We start from the raw sequence: 10,418 nt of genomic DNA, 5'->3' as shown, positions 1-10,418 counted from the left end.
GTCTCCATTGAGCTAACTTTAATTCTCTATTTATTGACTCACCAACTTTTGGTTTGCGATGTTTCTACTTTTCCTCCATATTTCTGTCTAAAAACTCTTTTTATGCCCAAATAGAAAATATGCGTAAGAAACAGCTGGATAGAAAGAACTTTGCCAAACCTTTTTAAATGTCATCAGACGTTTAGTCGAAAAGGCTTTAAAAGTGCGGTACATTTTGAGCATGTGATATTGTACCTTTCTAGCAGGTTTTGGAACAAGCACAAAAGATGTTGGGGGGGAAAAAAGGCTTCACATGGTGCCTTTAGAGGGGGCTAAATGTGGATCTCTGAGGGGTCTCAGAGCTGAAAATGTGCTGTGAGAAATGGTGTAAAGTTGTTGTGCTTTTCTCAGGGGAGCCCAAATAAACGCTTGAGAGCCTGACTAGAAATTCAACACTAAAATGTATATTCTGAAGTGCTCTATCCACACACAGACAAAACACGCACGCTTTTTATGTCTTCAGTCTTTGTAGTAGATGTTCTAATCACTATTCTGACCACAACATCTGTACAGTGGGGAGGAGTGAGCAAAACATGTTTTTGAAATTCATCTTCTCCGGCTCTCTGGGCGATGCCGTAAAGTCGCAACATGATTTATCCCTTTTTCTTTAGACATTTCCAAGAATTATGCCCCGTTTTAAGAAATCCCTCAAGGTACTAATTCATATTCTCTATATGATTGGACCATCAATACTGAGGGTAAGTGAAGGTCGCTCTGACAGTTTTACGGGTTGGCAGGTTCGCCTGCCTGGCTGCTGTTGCTTCACAAAGCTCTGTAATACTTTTCCTCCAGCATTGCTGATCACATTGCACGGTGACAGACGGCCAGTTCAAAAGACAGCAAATACAATCAAAGCTGCATTACACTGAGCCTGACCTCTGCTCGCTTGTTCCTGATAGGCTGCCGATAATATCAACTAGCTTACCCTCCTGCTACTGAAGGCCTTTCTTCACAGGATGTATTTATCAACTCAGAGACATATGTTCTATAGAACTACATTTGTTGTTCAAACTGAGATATCCAAGGTGACCTGATCACTGATCACAGATCAATACACAAGCTCTGTGAGTATTCAATAAATCCAGGCACAGGCCTCACAATGCATTCTGCCTTCAGCTGCATTTTGACTGTCAAAAGCAATAAGAGCATAAAAAGACCAAAGGCTTCATACGAGTTTCACATCTATAATAAACACTGGAAACATCCACTGACTCATTCATAGCTCCAAAAACAACACAGCACATATCAGATTAAAATGTTCCACCACTGTATTTGATATTAATGATCTTTCAGTCCGAGCCTACGCAGCTTGCTTGCTAAGGTGACATATCTCCCTTCCCACCTGTTATGAATATTTATAACACACTAGTGGACAAAGGTTAAAGAGACACATTCTGATTTTGGCTGTCTGGCTCCAACTCTGCAGTTTTCTGTAGTCAAGAAATGTAGCTGTCCATGGTGCTGAACTAGTGATCCAGTTATTCTCAAGGGCACTGGGCTTTCTCTATCCCTCTCTTTCTCCATGTTTTTCTCTTTTTACCCTTCGTCTTTTGTCCCTTTCATTTCGGTCCTGGAAGAGTGAAAGTTGTCAGCTACTCAGGATGGCTGAAGTGCCAAAGGACAGCAAGAAAAAAAAAAAAGGTGTGATTACTATTGTCAGAGATTGAATGGCTTGTTCTACAGCTGGCTGACCCCTCACCTTTCCGGCTGTAAAAAGGAGAAAGAATTAGATTGGGGAGAAACAGAAAATATGAAAGCCTTATTGACCTTGACCTGTGAAACAAAGGTTACACAATGTCTTATGTAAAGGTCTGAAAAGGCTCTTTGTGATTAAATGCACTGTTGCCCCGAGTGCTGCCATACTTGACCTGTGCTGGCAACGGCTAATTCTTCCTTTCTGTCGCTCTCTTTCTGCCTTTTTGCTTCGTAACCATGACTCAAGCTAAACGGACAGCCTCTAGGAGTGTGACTGTCATAAGTATGGCTGTGCATGGCAAAACAATTGCGGCCTGTCCGCTGCATAATAGACGGGTGGAAGTGTAAGCGCTGTGTGCCGTCCATGAAATCAATGGTCCACTGCTTGGTGGCTGGCTGACTCCCCTCCAAACACACCCAGGCGGAGGCCATAAAGGATGTTTATTAGGCTGACAAGTTGACACTGCAGCTCCTTGTCATGCTCTGATAATAGGGGCCAGGCGCGGACCAGCGGAAGCCTTGCTTCAGCCGGTTAGGAGACAGACAACCCCTTCAGGGGTGCAGATAAGAAAGGAGAGGAAATAAGACAGGAGAAGAAGAGCGAGCGGGAAGAGGAGGGTGGTGTGTTAGGGCAGCTAGGGCCTTTTTTTTTTTTTAGTGGAAGGGGAGAGAAAATAGAAAAGAGGCAGAGGAGCAAGGAGAGGAGGGAGAAGTGTAGAAGAAAAGATAAAAAGGGTGGTGGGTGGGATTTCTTAACAAGAGCTTAAGAGAACTTTTTCATATGATCCCAAATATGGACGTATACAAATAGCTGTTTGTATTTAAACTAGCTCCCTCCATGGATGTATGGCATCCAATGGCTCAGCTTTCATGTTTAATTGGACTTTATGAAATAGATCCTAACAATGCAAAGAATCAAATTACCTGCAATACCAGCTCTGGCCACTGTGACAGCATGGCCCTCAAAACACAGCACTGTTCCTTTAAATTCTTCTTTGGTTCTTCCTTATCTCACAGCAATGTTTCTGCACATAATAAAATCTAACTCTGCTTAGGTTACTTTCCCAGAATATCTCATTCATCAGACACATTATCTATTCACTTTAAAACTGGTTTAAGGATGCACTCCTCTTTTCTCCTTTCTTTTCTTCTCCTCTTTTCTCCATCGTTCTCCCATAATGAGCGGCTCTAGATTCTCTGTGAGCGCCGAACAGATGTGAGCCATAAATCAGCTAATCAATGGCCCCAAAGTTGGTCCCCGAACAATATTGTAGGAAAACGGCTTGAGTGAGCCTCATTGATTCAGCTTCACAAATCGTTATTTCTCCGAGAAAGGCTGACCTTGACAGACAACAAGGTCGTTATTTGTCACTCCACACACCAGGAAACTTATTCTTATGTAAAGTTGCCCCCTTGCAAATTAAACCCTGATCCAAGTGTTTTTTCTCATTGATTTCTATTGCATATTTTTAAATGATTTAATGTGCACTCTTTTTATCGCTGGGACCTCTACGCGCACCCTGCATAATTATCTTATCACTCAGGAAACCGGGTCGAAGCACGGAGATGAGACGATAGGATAAGTGCGGCTTATTTCTTGCTAACTCATCATAAAATAGTGCAACACACCTTCATTTTTCCAACAAGGGTCAGTCCTCTTGCGTCAGCGCTGCGGAGGGAAGTTCCCAGCACCATTATGTCATCAGGGACAAGAGGACGGAGGGAGAGAAAGCACTACAAAAGAAGCTATTTTAATTAAAGCTGGCAGATTTACTCGCCTTGCTGGGTTTAAAGCATAGGCTGCCCGGGCCGACGGGGGCCAAAGTGACGGTCGTAAAAATGACTCATGCCAAGCAGGGGTAGAAAAGAGCCCCCCGGAGGGACGGACGGGGGAATTAAGGTGGAAAGTCGGAGGCTGTTCTGTAATGAGGACAAATAGCTGAGAAGTTTGTCTTGTGACAAAAGGTCTGGAGCTGGCCAAGGAAATATGCACGGTGCAGTGTACTCTGAGCTCCGGTGACATCTCAGCTGTTTAGTTAGTTAGTTTAGTTAGAGGCAGAGAGGTGGGACAGGGCGACAACAAGAGGGATAAACAAGCAGAATAAAAGCAACTGAGAGGTGACTTTGGACTGTTTTCAGACTCTGTCTTTATTTATTTTTTTAACTAGAATAAAGAAAAATTTAATTATATTGGTATTTTTAGTGGTTACAATGATGCGGGAAATCAGTAAAAAAAATCAATCAGTCAATTTTTATTTACCTAGCTCCAGATCACAACAAAGGTTATCTCATGTCACTTGACATAAAGAGCAGGTGTAGACTGTACTGTACTTTTAATATTTATTGCAAACATCTAACATTAATCCACCATGAGCCGGCGTTTGGCAACAGCGGCAGAGAAAAGTGTTTTCTAACAGGCAGACAGCAGACTCAGAACCAGACTCTTTGGTGGACAGCCATCTGCTGCAACCAGCTGGGCCCAGGAAGTTGCAGAAAAAGAGAGATATCTGCAAAACTTTTGTAGTTCCTCATTTTAATCGCCCTGATTTGCAGCATAATCAGCAGCTTATCATCTAAATCCCACTGGATTAGACAATAAGCTGTAATGGCAGGCTGTGTGATAGATCCAGGTAACTGCAGTAATGGATGCAATCACGACAGGAAGTAAACTTTTGTAACATTTCTTAACTATAGTAAACAGTAATAGTGTGAGGATGGAGACTAACTGTGATAAATTTAAGCTTTTACAAAGTTGTATGCAAATTCTGAGATGATTTCAACATCAATTCTACAGAGTATTGGTGGGACAAAATATCGATGCAGCAATATATTGTCGTACTGACTCGTGCAATACAATTATTGCTCTGCTGCTGCCAAATATGGATAATTTAATTTACAAATATTTGCCGCTCTAAACAGATTTCCTTGTGATTTTGACTCGGCGCGTCACTACTTCATGACTCCTCGCTGTGATGTGAATGAGGGTAACGTGAATGGTAATTAGTTGGCCTGAGAAGATGATGACAACAAGATTAAAGAAGAGGAAGAAGTTAGCAGAATGATGTCGGACAGCGGTAAAAAGAAGTTATGAGATGCGCCAGCCACTTTTGAATCTAAAGTCCTCATTTGTTTTTATAGTTGTTCTATAGTTCTGTAAGTGTAATTTACGGACTGAAAACATGTACACTGTTTCATCTCTCAAATTTGTGAAACTTGACACCAAATTACTGTAAATAAATACATTAATCTGCGCTTTATCTTTTTAGGGGCATTTTGTATTCATCAGTTAATCAGGTATCGTGATGTAACGTTATATGATTGAATCGCTGTATCGCTGATTATTGTTATCGCGGGCCGTGTATCGTATCGTGAGTTACCCTGTGATTCCCACCTCTTATTATAGAGTAATGCCTTCCCTCTATATGCATTACCAAGTGTGCTCAAGTTGTACAAACAAATTATTACCTTATCACCTTAGTTTGTTAAAATGATGTAATAAAGGACCCTAATCTAAAAGGAAGTGACTTATGGGATTGTATAGCTTTTTTAAGACTTTGCCCAACACTTAATTTCTGAATGTGTTTATGATCAGTTTATTTTGTCGCTTCCTGTCCCTTCTTCAGAGCACATACTGTTCTGTTAGTGTGACTTGAACTGTGTGTGTGTGTGTGTTTCTGGCAGCTATCAAACACTCTGAGTACATGTGTAAAGTGTTGCACATGGAGCAGCTGCTGTCCGCTCCGAGTGCCAGATTTTAATGGAGGTGAGGAGCCAAAAGGGAGGGCCATCATACGATTCCGGGTGCAGGCATGTCGCTGTGTTTTTCAGGCTTTAGGATGGTGTGAAAAAAATCATCCGCCGCTCACCCTCCTCTCGTCTTTTATCTTTGATTTTAGTCTTTGTCTCACCGCCCACACTCTTGGTCTCCTCTCATCTCCCTCTCGTTCTGTCGCTCTCTCCTCCAAGCTGTTGGACGTCTCCTGAATTGAATGAGTGATAAATTGAAAGCCATGAAAATAATAATCCCCCGCCACACACACACACACCATACACACACTCTTGCTCCAAAGGTACAGTCTGCTGTGACAGCAGATGTATGTCAGCACTGTCACATATTCCTTCTCTCTCTCTCCGTCTTAAGGAATCTATAATTTAAACTCACCATCTGTAAATTCCCGTCTTCACGTCTGTGTCTCCTCGAGTCATTTTAGACGTCTTCTTATAATCCTTCTTACAACTCAGGAAAACAAAGAGACAGAGACAGATTTGCTGGGCACGGTGCCAGCTTGAACGCAGCAGAACAATAGACGGGGTCTGCTGGGAACTTTGGAAATGGCTTCATTGTAACACTTCTGTTTCCAAAGTTAGGAATTTGCTTGAATTTGAATAAACTCCTTAAGAAGTGTCAATATACATTTATAATGGGTCCAAAAGGAATTCTTGCAATTTCATTCATTGTTAGAATCAAAGACGGAAGGATGAGTGATGGACGACGCGTCTCCATCTGCTCTCACTGTACAAAATTGAAGCCAAAATAGCCGTCATTGGTGACGTCATTTGGAGCCAGAGCTGCGCAGTAGAGATTAGCGAGTGGAGCCGCCATAGCCACTTCCGCTAACCAAAACAAACACTTAACTTACCGGAAAAAAACCTTAAGATCCCGCATGGTGCCGTGTTTAACAGCAGAGCAGCTTCTTATGTTGGTCTGAGTTTAACGTTCGCAGATATGTAAACTTCAATGACTGTAGTGATTGTTTTAGTTATGTCTCCTCTCGCCGTTCCTCCTCTACTCTGCTAATCCCGAACAGATCAGCAGCAGGAGCCGGATTTGTCAACAGAGCTGTCAATCATCCTTTTTACAGCATCAAATAACTAATTAAAAATAAACTTGTCAGAAAAATTAACACTTGGACATAAATCAGCATGATAAGAACTAACTACAATGACAGAAACCATGTTTGAGAAAAATGTATTTGACATGTATTTAGATTTTATAGTTTGACTCATGTCCCATCTGTTAACATGGAGGAGGCGGGCTTTATGAGCTATACTGCAGCCAGTCAGCAGGGGGCGATAGGGATGTTTTGGCTTCACTTTAAAGGAGCTGTCAAGTCGTCTCTCTTCTTATATATAAAAAGGTGTCATTAAGGCATGAATAGTTTTGAAATGTTTGCTTTAACTACCTTGAAAGTTATATTAAAAAAAAGTGCTTAAAGCTTTGTCAAATAAATCCTGAAAATCATCAATATAACAATTAAGCGGCTTCCTAAAAGGCGTATGTGAAATGGATTTACACATACAGAATATGCCAGAACAGAGACATACACATATATAACTTTCCTTTTTACCTTTAAAAAAGCAGCTCAGCTACATCTTGTCAATTTATCTTCCTTGCTTCAGGTTGATTCTTTGCTTTCCTCCCTCTGATTGAGCCTTAATTATTTCACAAACTTTAATTTTCAGCGGAGTAACCTGGTTGGCTTTATCTGCTCTTAAAATATGAGCTGTCACTCAACAGAAAGCCTCAGAACTGGGGGGAAAAAAACTGTATGTTTCTCCTTAACAACCAAACCCTGCTGCCTTTACTTTGGCTGCTTTACAGCATTTTTCTCTCCTGGACGCGTTCGCCTACTCGTCTTCTGCTGAGATTATACTGTTGAGGAAATCAGATGCGCTCAATATGGAACTCCTTCTGTGCTGCCTGGGTTTGCTTTGTTTTCTAATTTGGAGCCTGTTATTTGCAATAGAAACACCTGTATCCATTGCTTTCAGAAAACCTGCAAATGTTTGCAAAGCGCTGAGCTGAAATACTTCTCTTATCGCTGACCTTGATTTGAATGATTTGTTTATTCTTGCTTTAAAGTGAAATAACACGGTCTCTCTTTGTGAATATGCTGCTCGTTAATTATGCGTGTTTGTCTCCATAGCTGTGTTTTTCTGCTGTTTAATGAGTACACAAATGTTTAATTCAGACTTCAGTTTGACCTTGTGAAGACACAGAGGCAAAGAAGAAAATCATGCTCAAGTAAATCATCATATTTACGATGTTCCTGCTTGATTGTCTCTCTCTTCTACATGTAGACACAGAGTTCCAGGATTAGTTAAAACCACTCAGGGGGATTGATAACAGCTACAGCCGTGCATGTGTGTGTGTGTGTGTGTGTGTGTGTGTGTGTGTGTGTGTGTGTGTGTGTGTGTACCTTCCTACATACAGTCTGTAACACAAGCATTTTAAACCTGTGTTTAATAAACACTTGAACTTGAGCAAACACCGATTGTAAGTCTGAGCGCTGGAACAATGAGGCAGCCTAATTAGGATGATGAGAGGAGCCTCCAGACGAGTGGCTTATGCAACAGGAAAGGTCATGTCCTGTAATGCTAGCTCTCTCACACACACACACACACAAGCGCACACACACTGCCTCTATCAAGAATGTGTATCAAGTGCTTCCTAATGTCTCGAGTGTAAAATGATAGCCATTTCGAGTGTCCTTCAAACCCATTATCAATGCTCATTAAGGCATGTTTGCTCGCAGTGTTGTCGTAAACAACAGTCATACTTCAGAGGGAAAGTGATGCTGTTTTTGTTTGAGTTAAAGATTGATCATATCTTCAACATTTTTGTCATCCTGCAGAATCTCTTGATTAAAAACATTAATTTGTATTAGATTTAATAAAAAAAAGCTTCATAACCCGCCATCAAAGGCAGAACACTTAAATGTAACAAGAATATCAATTTAATCAGCCTATTTTTTCCTGCCGCCATCAGTGAGTTGAATTCTATAGCTTCCTGCCATCTTAAATTAGAGTGAAACGGCTTCTCATTAATGCATTTCGAGTGGTATTTATACTTCTTTGTCTTCCTTAGCGAGCGCGATAAATGACCTACAAGCTGCTTTTAATAGAGATAGACCGATATGGTTTTTTCAGGGCCGATACCGATTATTAGTAGTCAAGGAGGCTGATAACTGATATTTGGAGCCAATATTCATTTGCAGTAAAAGTGAAAATATTGGTGTCAAAACTTTGAATAATACAAACTCCAACACTTAACTTTGTTTAAATGCCTTTAAGCATATGTTTATTAAACAAACAAACAAAAAGCGCAGGTAGTTCCCAGGGTCAGCAGCATCTCTTATAAAGTTAACTGAAAATTTTAATAAATAAATAAATAACGTCCTGAAGTTTTATAAAGTAAATAAAACAAAGTTAAATAAAATTTGCAAAGAAATGAACTTTTTCTCCCCTCCGCCGTGTGTGTGAGCACTCTGCATGCACAGCTTTCACTGCTGATTGGCTGCTACCCGTGCCATGGCTCTGCGTGTAACCAATAAGTGCTGTGGGTGGGACAATGCTGGAGACAGAGTAGTGACTGCAGACAGACAGGCGCGGCTGCATCAGAGCCAAAATAACCCAGTTTTAAATTGAGCTCTTATCGGCCGTTGGATTAAAAAAAAAGACCGATGCCAATATGCGTCAAAATGCCAAATATCAGTGCTGATTATCGGTCTATCCCTAGCTTTTAATGTTATCCAAAGAAATCTTTGGAAATTAAGACTCGTACTCAACCTAAGGAAGACTAAAATGATGAGCTTCTTAAAGTCAAAGTGGACAGCTACCAGACTGAAGATGGGGTTTTTGAATGCTTCTCAATATATCAATATTTGGGCTTTTTGCTAGAGGGAAACCTGTCTGTCAATTATCATATCGAGTGCCTGACAAAAAAGCTGAGTGAAATTAGGGTTCTTCTATAGAAACAAACGCTGTTTTTCTCATCCTCACTGAAAACGTTGGACTCAGTATACCATGCGGCGGTTTCTGCACCCATCACTGCATCTTGTATGAGAAAGTTGGTTTGTCTTCATTATGTAACCATAGGATGGACCATCGGTACATCTTTCTTTACGAGGCGATACTACATGAACTGCCTTCTTATTTATGTTGTCTGTTGACTCCTAAAACTGTCAGCGGCTGCAGCCTTCGGTCACATGGACATATCATGTTTGTCATTCCTCGAACTCGATTCGTCTTTGGTGCTTTCAATGCTTTTGCTCCGAGCTACAGAATCACTTTAAACTGGAGCGATTTATTAGCTTGAAAGATTATACGATTATTAGTGAATGCACCTGTCTTATTGCTGACTGCTGTTAATGTATTGTTAGATTAATCTCCTGCTTGTTTTTTTCTTTATGTGAAACTTTGTATGCTAACTTTGTTTTTGAATGGGATTATTTCCTGGTAAAATAAAGGTAAAATAAATAAAAATGAATAAAAATATTTTGTACATTTTAGCTTTATTTTATGGGTTGGAGGCTTGTCAGGGAGGATGCCATTGGATGACACTGTCGCACCTGGAGATGTTGCAGTTTTTGTATCTGGTGTCTTTGTGTGTGTGTCATTTTATTGTCTTTTTGTATTTTTAGTGCCTTCAACCAAAGTAACAAATGAAGTGTTATCTGTTTTCTTCTCCCTGTTCTTTTCACATCTATCTGATGAATTAATATTACGTGGACATACGTTTTTAACATCTACTTCCTGTCTCCTTTCTGTTTACAGCTGCAGCCCAGAAGAGCGACGATAAAAGGCTCCACTCAGGTGCTCTCAAGGTGAGTTGTACTTTCAGATGCATGCTACAGCACTATATATATAGTTTGCGTGTGTATGTGTGTGTTTGTGCGAATAAT

The sequence above is a fragment of the Semicossyphus pulcher genome, unplaced genomic scaffold (assembly GCF_022749685.1).
Source record: "Semicossyphus pulcher isolate SPU_LCO1_2020_fin unplaced genomic scaffold, fSemPul1.0.p SCAF_7, whole genome shotgun sequence".
NCBI classification, from domain to species: Eukaryota; Metazoa; Chordata; class Actinopteri; order Labriformes; family Labridae; genus Semicossyphus; species Semicossyphus pulcher.
This window is presented reverse-complemented; position numbering follows the sequence as displayed.